Genomic DNA, 12,943 nt, shown 5'->3' with positions numbered 1-12,943 from the left:
GCCTTATATATACACGTAGAAACAAAGCTCGTCTGTGTCCTTCAGCTACAAGTTTTTTACTGACCCTAATTACCCTTATGATACAGTGCCTCCCTTCTTGTTGTTTTGTGGTCCTGAATTCACGGTTCTGAGGTTTGCACGGTACTGACGTTCACGGTCCTGAACAGTTTGCACCGTTGAAGAACCTGCATATTTCAGACTAGCTTTCAGGGAATGACTCTGTTGCACTAGTTCAGTGGGGGAACAGTGAGGACAGAGGGGGTTTGCCCTGGAGCTAGCATTTCTGTAACAATGCCATTAATTGTCTAAATGATAGTAAGTACAGTTTCACATGTACTTTGAGCCAGCATAAGTAGACATTACTGCCAAGAGCTGCAGTTCAACCCTCCCTGTGCCCCTGGGTACTTTTTCCCTTTCCAGATTTGCTCTCTTTGGTGAATTACATTGTTTTCATTTAGGTAAGTTCCCTGGTCCACTTCCCCACGTGCACACACAAATACTTGTCAGCACAGATGGAGTGGAGCTGGGAACCTGAGGGGAGGGCAGGATTGCCTCTTGTGCTGCTTGTTCTAGCTTAAGCCAACTTTGTGTATGTGAAACTACTGCCTCACATAAAATAATGTTATTTTACATCCTGCTCCTTTAGTTCTTCACAGGGTTCCCACTTCAAAGTGCCTATGCTGTAGTATCTGGTTAGAAAAGCTGCAGTGAGAGAATATTTTTTATGTATTAGAAGATGGGCTTGGTTAATTAGAATTTGAAAAAGGATTGGATCTTCTCTCTCCATTCCAGAAGTCTAGAGTTTATTGCAGGGACAGAGTGGGGGAGGGGTTCTGGAGGCATTTAAAAACCCCAGCATCCAGATGTATAGAATCTCCTGGATTATTAGCTTTCTTTTCCGAGCAGGTTTATTGGCTGGTCAACACTCTTGACTCTGTGGCAGCCAGTGCAAATTTAAGTAGATTTGGAGTTGTTCTGTGCTATATACAACTGTTTCTTCTCTGGCTTTGGATTTGGGAGGAAGGAGGAATATGGCGTCAGGCCACCTCAGCTACCTGTCTTAGCTGAACGTGTGTTTCCTTCCCCGTGGAGTACTGAAACACCATCTGCTTTCAGCATGGCGATCCCTGCCAACTGGAGAAACATAGGAGTTCTTGGACAGACAGTGCATTGCCCCATGAGCTATGATCGCAAGGTGGACCTTTTTGGTTTGTCTCTTTGAGCTTGCTACATGGTTAATTCTGCGAAGGGACCTGCTCATTCTTATGCAGGGCCATCTTTACTCAGTTTTACCAGTAACGTCACTGCAACTCAGATTTAAGTGGCCAATTTTTTAAAAGCTGCTACAGTCTTTAAGCTCCTAATGACTCCTAAAACATGAAGTGAATTCCTATTCACTGAGACTGAAACAAAAAGAGAGCTCAGTTCTTTCTCTACTGTGTGTTTTTTCTTGCCTTTTCATGGGTGAATTATTATAAAGGAAGCCATGTATCCATGGAGACATGCATTATTATAATGATAACTGGAAGAGGCTTCCTGTTGAGGAAATAATAAGTGTATCCTGGGTTGAATAAACTCCAAAAGAGAGAACTATCTCCTTCTGCCTGTCCCAGCATGGTGCCACTCTGCAGGAGCCCTGATGATTTCTATGTAGAACACAAGGGAGAAGGTGCTTCTCACAGCACCCATCTCTGGCTGTGTTGGGGTCTCCAAATGGAAACTCACGTGGGTGGTAATAGAGCTGGGAGATGCATTTACCTCCCTCTAGGTCCCATCTGCTGTCACTGCTCGGGCGGGAACCCTGGCAGTGCTGAAGTGGTACAACAGCACAGCAATGGGGAAGTTATGATGAGATGTTACCCATTTGCTGTGAGAAGGCTCCTGGCTGCTATGGGAGGAGAATGGCTCTCAAGGGAGATATAATCTGTGAGTTTAAGAGAAGCAGAGCTTCTAGAATAGCAACCACTCAAGTGCTTTTCTCTATTAAGGACTGTTTTAGATGTAAGAATGAGAGGGAAAGCTTAGAAGGTTCCTCTTTGGTTCAGTAACTTGCAGCAGCAAGCAGCCTGGCCCTCAGTCCTCTGACTCAACTGCGTTAAGGCCTGCAAATGGGGAATGGTGGTAGACAAGGCAGGAGGGATAACTATGTGAAAACTTTGGTAAAATTCTTCCTGCTTTCTATGCACATTTACTTTTTTGGTGCACCTTTTGGACACTTAGGGTCATTTGCTGAAGACTGTTTGCCCAGGGTTGTAGTAGGGGTTTTGGATTTTGTTTTAAGTAAGCTGGGGAAACATATCTCTTCCAGCAGGAAGAGCAGAGAACCATGCAGAGTGTATGGCTGATTGAAAAAAAAAGAAAATAAAATTACAATAATTAAAGGAAATCACTGACCTTGGATTAAATGTTGCTGTCAGCTGCTCAGAGCATGGAGCTTTGCATAGCTTTGGGGTGATTATGCAGATCAAATGCACAACCAACCAGAAAATAGGAATTCTGTTTTGTGAAAAGCTAGAATCATGCAACAGTACCATGACAGCATCTCTGCACCCCGGGTGGCAGGGACAGGACTCCTTCAGTCTGTATCAATAAGCCACACGCATACAGGCCAATCAAAATTCTCCTTCGTTCAAAATCCTTTTATTCTAGATAAAAAAATTTCATGGTTAATCATTATCATCTTGTTCCCTTGCTAGGTAATTAGTATTGCATTGTTGCTTTGTGCCTTTCCCTATGTTCCCTTCATGTTAGTGAAGTTTAATTGACATTAAAAGAAGAGGAAATTAAAGGGATTTTAATCAGTTGGTCTGTCCTATCTGTTTTAAAAAGAAAAGCTGGAGTAATAGAAAAATAGGCTGGTGTCTGTGCTCTCTTATCACCCATTTTGCCATTCATTACTGAATTGATGAGAATGTCTGCTTTGCATATTTAATCATATAACTGATTAAAACACTACAGGGATTTCTTCCTGTTAGTGGGTCTATAGACAATGCTATAGATGGTCAATAGGCTTTTGCCTAACTATTACTTTAACTTTTTTCAGTTTTCACTCAGAAACCAACACTGCGAGTGAAAAATGGATGCTTATTGTGGTTTTCTCAAAACATCCATTGATATCTACAGCAAGGCTTTATGTCATAAAAAGCTAAATAAGAAAATAATGTTCTTATCTATGAGAACTCTTTAAGTGCATACTTTAACACGAGAGTTTGCTTGAAGTTAGTTATTTAAAGATTTTTCTGAATTAAGACTTTGGTGCATTAAGCTTGCAGAATCTACAAATGCCTAATGTCTTAATTATAAACTGATTAGTAAACTTCCACTGAAGGCAGCGAGAGAGTAATATAGGTCACAAAAAGGATATTTTTAACTATATTAAATATTCAAATCTTGAGAAAAATTTAAAACAATCTAAACAGTAAGTCCTTTCTGGAATTTGGCCCAGCAAATAAAAGTTTAATAAACTTTAATGACCTGGATGAAAAGAAAACAGAAATTGGTCTCATTTTTCTTAACCAAAGCTGCTGAAGTAATCTTACTGTTTTTCAGGGTTTCTTGTAGTGAAGAGCAAATACAGATTTTAAATACAGTATTTATTAGGTTTTCTTCTTTTCTGGAATTTGCAACAATAAATAAAATCAGAGAGCGTTTTTTAAATAGCCTTGGAGAAATTTTCTAGAAAAATATGAATTCTGCAATTTGTGTGCACTGTTCAGAGGTGAACTCAAACATGCCTCTACCAGACAATTGATACAAAGGAAATTGTTAGGGACTTCAGGCTGTACACAGTGGAATAAGCAGGAGGGCTCCTACTGATTTCAGTGTGCTTGGAGTCAGGCAGTGGAAATGAGATCCAGGCAGTTCTCCAGTGCAAGCTGGTGGCAAAACTCCAATTGCCTCTCTAGGGACAGGTTTTTATACTAGATTTTACTAAGACTTCATATCCACAAAGTTTTTATCCTTGAAAGAAAAGCAGGAGATGCATCTCACTGGGTGTCTGCAATTGCTCTTTAGGTGGAAAGCACTTAAATACTATAATCAGGTCTGAATTTAGCAGCCTGGTTGGTAATGGGAGATGGCCTTCAGGAGCTTTATTAGTCATGGTTAGGAGATGGAGTCATTTGGGAGGAGGTGTCTGCAAGATCTGACTGTATGGAATCTGCAGAATGACACATTGGCGGGCATGTGATGCGTAAATGGTGTATATGGAGAGGAGGCTTCCTTGCTTATATCCTCTTACTAGCTGTGCTCGTTCACCTACATCTCAAAATCATGGATGTGGGTAGATGTGTTCTGAATCCCAAAGGGCAGTGTTTCGATTTCATATTTTGTTCCTTTCTATTCTTGGCATGTGATAGCAAGTTGGACAAACTGCTTATAAAACTCAAGACCCTCCCCAGGATTTGTCAGATCCCTGAGCTAAGCCTTTCTAGGTCTCAGAGTAGCTTCCGTGAGTTTCCATGCACCCCTGAATACCAGTGACTGTTCTATCTGTGGTGAATGTATTAGAGGGAATATTTCAGTCTCTTCTGTAAAAGCACTTAAAATGGAAAATTTGCATAGCATCTGTTTTGGTTTGCTGTCCATACACTAATGTTGGAGATGATCTGGGAACTGACAGAAAATAAGTAGTGGGTTTTTTATCTTCATAATTTTGAGACATGCTGTCCAAATAGGATACCCAAGCTGGTTCAGATTCCACTGATAAATTTTTTTTTTTTGTTTTATTTTTAATAAACCATGGGTTGTTCCTTTGTCTACTTGTTGGTAATTATGAGAATAATCATATGTGGCTGTAATTACTCCTATGCTTAATTTTCATCCTGGTTAAAGGCAGAAGGAATTTATCAAAGCAAAAATGGAAATTGTTTTGTCCAAGATAGGGAGTCACGTTCGTGCATGTAAAGAAGTTGGCTGACAGACTATGAAATGCAGGTCTCTTCTGGGAGGCCTTTAGCCATTGTGTACCTAAAATAAAATATATTTACATTATAATATACGTTCCTCTCAGGTTTTATGTTGGGTGTCTTTTGGAGAAATCTTGGTTTTTTGAGGGACACAGTCTGCATGAAAATCTGGTACTTCTAGGAACATCTGTGCCTTCATATTACAGAAATAACTGTGTCTGTAAATGAAAGAAAGCAAGGACAGGTGTAGTGTGGTTCTCATGGGTGTGGGATGATGCTTTATCCTAACAGTGGCCATTTGCACTGAAAAGAGAAAATGTATTTACTGCTACTTTATTTTCTTCAGCCTTCAATTTGGGAGATCCTTACATGATTTAATTTCAGGATCTCTTTATAAATACTGCCCTGGTATGTGAAAACATGGAGGCAATTTAAAAATGTCTTTTGTGTCTTATTGCTACAGTAGTGTAGGTATTGTCTAAGCTGCCTTTAAAAACTAGCTTATGTATCTGGAGAAGTATAGTGCCAGCGGTACAGGGGTAGTTATAGGCTAAAAAGCCATCTGAAAAGCAAGTAAAAAAGTAGCAACAGAATTCGTTACAATCCTTCAAAAAAAGACCTTATATCTACTGTTTTATGAAACATGATGCTCTAGATAGCACAGAAAGGAAAATAAACTTCCACTTTATCAATCTGCCTTTGTGGGACTACCTTTAAAAGGCTGTTTGGGATGGAGGTGGGGGGAATGCTTCATGTGTAATTCATTAAGACCTGCACTAGAATACAGACAGGAGCATTCCTGTAGCTTTTTGCTGTTTCTTTTCGAGTGACTGCAGTCTCTAAGGGGAACATGGGCACCACCATTAGCAGGGGATGAAGAGAGCTGTGTTGCTTTTCAAAAAGTGGACAAATAGAATACCTTGGAAAGGAGATCTGAGGAGAAAGGAGACTCTGACCCATGCACCTTTGGTTAATGAGCCATCGCGGTCCTGTAATAGTCCCTGTAATAATTCTTGAATAGGACTGTTTCCTCGCAATGGAGTTGAAGGACATTGTACATCTCCAGACTTCTCTTTCCCTTCTTGTCCCTGTCTTGTTTCTGCATTCAATAAGCAGAAAGCTTTGCTGCAAATTGACAGAAGTCCCAATGGTTTCATAGCAATCAACAGCTTCCTGCAGGCTTTGCAGGGTGCCCTGATGTGAGGGCTAGAATGAGCAATTCAGTCTGCACCGATGGCTGGGTCTGCAGTCGTTGCCTGAGTGCACTGACAAAATCAGTAGGGTCTCTTGTCGGACCTCGGGTGTGATTTCCCTGTGGAGAGGCTTGCTCCCTGACACTTCACTCTTTTAGTCTGAAGTTCTCTTTATTTATTCTGGGATAGGAACCTTATAACAAAGACCTCATGTGCCAATTTATTTTAATAGATTAGACCTATAGGAAGCCATTAACATAGGACTACGCTGTGTTAAAGCCATCAGCATTACGTGACACAGCTTTATCTGCCCCTTCATAGCACTTCAGTAGGGAAATGCATGACAAGGAGACAGTGAGCCAAAGGGAGATGTACTCTTGCAAGTGCAGTTCTTTGGAGCCTAACCAGTTTATGGCAATGGTGATATGACTAGGTGGCCTTTGGTAGGGAAAGAGACTCAAGAGGAGACTCAAGAGGACTGGATTGTCCTTCTTAACCTGTGTTGCTGTGATGTTCTTTGCAGTGGACCACAAGGGGGAGGTAGATGCTGCTTTATTATCAAGGAAGATAACTTCCAGCAAGGAGATGTGAGTGATACATAAGGGCAGGGAGGCTGTCTGGCCAGAACCATAAAACCCAGACCTATGATGAGCTGCTAAAGCCTCACTCTCATCTTCACCTTTCAGTAGTCAGACTCATAGTGTTTTCAAACAGTAAACAAATGTGTTACCCATTTCACAGCTGGACAACCTCAGTTACAAAACTATGATGTGAGCTGACAAGGATTACTGAGGGGAGCTCGATGACAAGGCACTGGATGACTGTCCCTGGCTCAGGGTGGTCTGTATGGGGCAAAGGCTCTTTCCTTGTCTTGTCCTCACACTCACTTGATAGGAAATACCTGTATTGTTGCAACATTTGTCATATTGTATGTTACTCTGCTGTTCCTCAGTGCTCTGTTCCTCAGTCTTCTGCAGTCCTTCTGTATCAAGTGTTATTGATATTTTTTTCAGCTCCTCCCACATGGTCTCATTTGCTTAAGCAGTTTTTCTGTGCTTGCTTAGAAAGCTGTGACCCTTCTGTAATCCTAGTGTTGCCCTTGGTTTTCAGCAAAGAAGAGATGAGCACATATTTACAACTTCACATAATTATATTTTATGATAACCTGATGCTAATGTGAACACCAAATTTAACATACGAATCTAATTACGTACTTCCTGTTGAATAATGCATGGTAGTAGCAGTCATTAGCTTTGTACTGTCTGAGAATGCAAGGCTCTTCCATTTGTGGAAAACACATAAACAGAAGACAAAGAAACAAAATCTTCTCACAAGGTTGTCATTGTTCCTGTCTCCCAAATCAGAAGCAGTGTCATAGTGAATCAGATTCCCAGCACTGAGCGCTCCCTGGTGTGCCAGATACTTAAAAAGAGGGTGTAAAACATGTTGTACTAGCTAGCAAGTCACACTAGCTTCTTTGAAATCACTGGTTGACTAAATGCCCATCTGGTCTTGAAACATGGTTCTCTGCTGATGTGGGAAGTGGAATGAGAGGAAACAAAAAAATCATGTTGAGGCTGAAGGATAGATAGAATGAAAAGCAGTAAATGGGCCAGTGCTCTCTTGGTAACAGCACCTGTTTTGGGTTGACCACTTTTATAGCACTCCACAAAGTGTCTGGGCACAAATATTTCCAGGTTCACCTGCAGATTCAGGTTCAGGACTTGGTGTGAGGTCTTGATATTCAAAGCTCCTTTCATTAAGGAATCTTCCACATGGGAAAGGTAAGAGGAGGAAGAGGAATTTTCTTTGGGAGGTAAAATCGTTGGTTCAACTTAAGCAGAATGCAAGACACAAGAACCACAGAGCTAGCTCACTAATGAAATTTGATAATGGACTGCAACATTTTGACAAGGCTATCAAAACTATTGTTTTCAAATATCTGACCCAAGCTGTGGATACTGAGTGTTTCTGCAAATCCAGGCCTTAGTATAGGGCTATTCATCAATTTAGAGGACTGAAAAGTAACTCTGCAACAAGGGGAACTTACAAAATGGAATGGAATAACATACCAAATGTTTCCTCATCTGTGCCTTAGCTGCCTTCTCTGTCCCACTGGTGTTCAGGAGGCAAAGGAAGAGACTAGTGGGGATCTTTTCCTTAATATAATCTCCCAGCAGGAGGGAATTTTCCTCTTTAGCAGGCAGAGACTGGGAGAGAGAAAAAGGCATGAAGAAGGTTAGCCTTACCCCCCCGGTGGAGCACGTATTTAGTGCTGGCACTAGGAACAGGAGCAGGATTTAATTCATATTGGTTTCTTTTGTCTGTCCTGTGGCAGTCACATCCCACTTATAAACATCTGTATATTCTTATATTCACTCTGGTGGGATTCTGACTTGCACTGTGGGAGATCCAGGTAGCATCATGTACCTTGGTATCCTTCCCGTCTGTCAGCAGAGCTTGATGGTCCAGGTATCTGACAAGCCAGCTACTCCGTGGCCCTGAGTAGGTAAAAGCCCTAAAGGAGGTATGAGTGACTGCCACACACAGCTAAAAGTTCGAGAGCATATTGTTACGTCTGTCAGCTTGCACTGGGAGTACCAGCTGCCAATACACAGCAGCAGAAGCTCTGACTCACTATTGTTCTTGTTTCTGGCAATTGCAGTATATTTGCAATCACCATTGGGCTAATTGTTATGAGAAGTGCCACTCTACTTCACACATCTGATGTGTGTTGATTGTAGTTTATAACAGAACAGTTTATAACCTTCTGCTTCTTGTCTGTACGAAAGGGATGTTTCTTTTCACCCTTCTGACACTTGAGAAATTAAAAGCTGGCTCAGCTGGGGCTGTGCATGATCTTGGGCCTCTCGTCTTCTATCATACAGTTCCCTTTACTCCTTTGGGGCAAGCTGTGGAAATAAGGGTTTGCTTATGTGAATAAATGTGGTGAATTGTGCCTTCAGGTTGCAAAGGTGATAGTCTGAGTTTCTGAGTTCAGAATGTATGTATAGTTTTCCAGGCTCTGAAGGTGCAAATCATGGCACCTGAAGTCAACTTAATGTGATCTGTGTGGGGTATGGGCATAGCGGGAGTGTCAGTCCCTTGAATGGATCATCTGGGCAGAGTGGCCTCTGTTCAAAGCACTGCAATCACTGGTGGTGCTCTGAGACTGTGGCCCGGCCTTAAGAGGATAGGAAGGAGGATGCTCCTGGCTACTGTGCAATTTACAGACTTGCTTTCACAAATGTGTCTTTATGATGTGAATGTATGAAAGATGAAGGTAGCATAAGTTTGGTTGCTTTTCCCTTGAGCTGAAGGCTTATTTATGATTTGCAGGGTATGAGTGGTTTGGGAGAGTTCCTTATGCTTTCCTTTTTCCTCATGTTCCTTCTAGACCTGCATAAATCCTAAACCCCAGGCCTGTTTGGCACTGCGCAGGTGCATTGATTAGATGTGAGTCAGGTGGGCTAGGCTTGGGACTCTGCCGTGCTGATGTACTATTACTGTCTGTCTTTCCTGTGAGTTACTGCTTGGCTTTGCTGTTTGCTTTTCTTTCCGATTTTGATAAAATGTTTATATAGAAAAAAATATATGTAATATGAATATACAGTATTATGACCTTTCCTTATATCTATAGACTGACTAAAAATGGTCAATAAGATTTACTTAATGGCAAAAGTAAGTATCTCACTGATTCCAGGGTTGTATTTCTGTCTAGTATGTGCAGGTTGCAGGGTGAGGGTTTTTGTGTGGGGCTGTTTCACTTTGTGCTTACGTTCTCCCCTACACATCTACTCTCTGGTATTTTGGATAGGTTTGTATCTAATCTGAGAAACTAACTTCCTCTTTTGGTAATTTTTCTCTTTTTTTTCTTTCTTTTTTTTCCCCCTCTTTATTTTCTCCTAACTGAGCAAGAACAATTTTGCCTTGCTCAGTGTCAGATCTTTGGAGAGGAACATTTTCACTATGGTTATTTGAGGATTTTAAAGCAGCAGTTCTGGGGCATATTTAAAATTAATATTATTTTCCTGCTGAGAGAAGGAAACGATGTCTGTATTTTTCTGTCAGATGGCTAAACTCTCTGCCTTCCCAGGCTGAGACTGCTTGTGTCTTTGTTTTGCTTTTGTTATTGCAAATGCTGCTTTTTCAGACGACTTTTGTACTGGTCAGTTTCCCAACGCAAAATTTGTTTGCCAGCCCATAGTCATCCTTACAAATGAAGCTATGCCATTTAGTCACAAGTGATGGTCCCCACATTTAGTGTAAAATTGAGACTACCTACTTGCTTTTTGCATGTCGGCTTTCTTTGCTGTGATTGCTGGGCTTTGTGGGCACTGAGCAAGGGAACAAGATACCCTTTGCTCTGTGAGAGGTTTAAAGCATAAGTCTTGTGTCGGTGACCTTTAGCAGCCTTCAACATGAATTAACAGGCCACTCTTTCACCACAGGCTGAGTGAAATCTCTCAAAATGCTGACCTTGGTCTGACACTCTTATGTTCTGGTGGCCTCAGCCAGTCCCCCAGGGCTCTGCAGCCAGTGCCAGGCAGGAGGCTGTGAGTGTTTTACACTGATGAGCACCTTGCTCATGTACTTGCATGGGGAGTGTATCCACGAGCAATCGCTCCTTGAGATGGTAAGGCCATCTTTCACAGGTAGGCCTGGCTGGACACTTGACCTCGCTGCAGCATAGCTGTGCTTGGTACCAAGGCACTTTCTGCTTCTGGACCTCTAGGGACAAAATTGCCTCACTGAGGTACACTGTATGATTAATAAGTGTCCAGGTAATCACTGAACTTTAAATAGGAGACAAGGTGCTTTTAATAATTTTAGCACATGCTTAAATACTTTTGTGAATCTAGATTTTGATTACTTTAAAAGCCACATTTCCTTGAACTCTTTGAAAGTCTCTGGGGCTTAGCTGAATTTAGCTAAGTTTCCAAGGGAGCTAAGACCACATGCTCTGATGCCTATGAAAGTTCTACAAAAGCCTACCCACCTAAGCAGAGTATAATACTAAGGATGAAAAATGAGATGTGTGTTTAAAATCAAAAAAAGTACTGTCAAAAAGCACACTAGGAGGCTTAGCAGTTGTATGAAAGGAAAAAAGTTGTGGAAGAGAATGGGTCTGGTGGACAACATCATAACGTATTTCTGGGAAATGGCTTGAAATGGCATGCAACAACATTTTTCTAATCCTTCAGGAGCAGAGAAAAGCCTTTCAGCTCACTGCTTTTAGTACTTACATGTTATGGCTTGGCTTTATGCTTATATCCCAATAATTTAATATTTAGCTGAGCGTAAATGTCTTCGGAAGCAAGAGGGTAAGAATGGCAGCCTGCAGTCTGGAAGGCTTGGTTTTTTAGGCCTGATTTTTCATTTGATTTTTGAAGGTAATGAAAATGCTCTTGATACATTGATAACCAGTAGCTGCTTTGACCTTCTTAAGTAAGAAGGATGAGTGGATGTTCTTCAGAATGATATCTTGCACGTGTACAACTCTTCTTTGGATGATTTTGTCCTTTTTCATTCATATGTCATATGGGTAGCTGAAGCACTGCTATTGTTTTGGAAGATGAAGAATATTTTCTTTCCAAGTTATTCTGCTTATGCTACTTCAGGTGATTTTTCCCTAAACAGATCAGCCTATTGACTTTCTATCTGTGTAGTCACTAGAAAGAGGGACCGATCCTTGTGAGCACTGGAGGATAAACCTGTTGGGCTGAGAAGCAGGACTCTGTGTTAGAAGTCAATACGAGACTGTTGTCTTGTAGTCCATAATCCGTTTAATCTCATCTCAACACACATTACTATGTACAATTTCCTGTGGAGTCATTGGTGTTTGCCCTGAGTGAGGTTTGTATATGGGCCTTGTAGAGCAGGGATAGCTGAGCAGTGGTGTCTTCTGCTCCCTGAGCGTGGGGTCAGGGTCTGCCCCTGTGGCTGAAGTAGGTGCCTGGTCCAAGGTTCACTGGTTTCTAATGGAAATCTTAATTATTTGACTCCCAGTTATTCTTCTGCTGTCTTGGCAAAACTAGAGAAAAAATCACTGGGTGGTAGTATTTCCGATATGACAAACTTACTTAGCAAGTTTCTATTAATTATTCCACAAAACTTATAAATTGACTCTGTTGTTTTCTTAACCTCAAAGTAATGAAGAAATTCTGTCTCCATTCCAAACCCATATGCACAGAGACTATTCCCTTATGGAAATAAGGAAAGCAGTGGGCAAGTTTTCTTTTTACAAGTTCTCTAAAGGAATTTCAAATGTACCACACTCCTAATATATCATCTGGGGGGAGGGGTTATTTATTACTCTTCTGGGGATTTTTGTTACTGTATTACTGCTTTGCACCAGTAGCTTTTGGAATGTTGTCTTCATGAACTAGTGCTATATTCCCACTTTTCCATCCTGTTTGCCACAAATTAAGACTCTAGTTAAAAATCCACTCACATCTTATGTTAAATGTTTCCAGCTGAGAGACAAATCAGGCCTGTATCATTTTGATTTGGTAGCCGTCAATGTCATTATCCTCTGAGGTTCTTCTTGTAAACTGTGACCATGATTGTTTTGTAGCTATTGCTTTCAGACATGCCATGTACTTCATCTGTCAAAGCCAGGAAGTATGTCTTAGCCTAATTATGATGTTTGTGAGGAACAAACTAATCAACTGAGTTCTAGTTTATTATTTCCAAAGATAGACTTAAATAGATGTATGTATAGAATATAGTGGCTCTTTGTGTGGTCAGGGGAGCTTACAGTAAAACTTGGGAGAGAAGTGGCGTGTGGATGTTACAGCTCTTGCTGCTGTTTTATTTCCAGGGCTGACCAAAGGAAACGGG

General features: G+C 41.2%; 1 long non-coding RNA gene across 1 annotated transcript in view; it reads right to left on the bottom strand.

Moving 5' to 3' along the window:
• Positions 1–978: 978 nt before the first annotated feature.
• The window catches only part of LOC308062954, a 52,219-nt gene continuing 40,254 nt past the window's right edge, over positions 979–12,943 (bottom strand). The window contains exon 2 of the long non-coding RNA XR_013927765.1: positions 979–12,943. This exon is cut by the window's right edge and continues 19,270 nt beyond it. This is a non-coding gene — a long non-coding RNA (uncharacterized lncRNA).

The sequence above is a fragment of the Falco punctatus genome (assembly GCF_963210335.1).
Source record: "Falco punctatus genome assembly, chromosome: 4".
Lineage (NCBI taxonomy): Eukaryota > Metazoa > Chordata > Aves > Falconiformes > Falconidae > Falco > Falco punctatus.
Note: the sequence above shows the minus strand (reverse complement) of the source record. Positions and strands in the feature narration are given on the sequence as shown.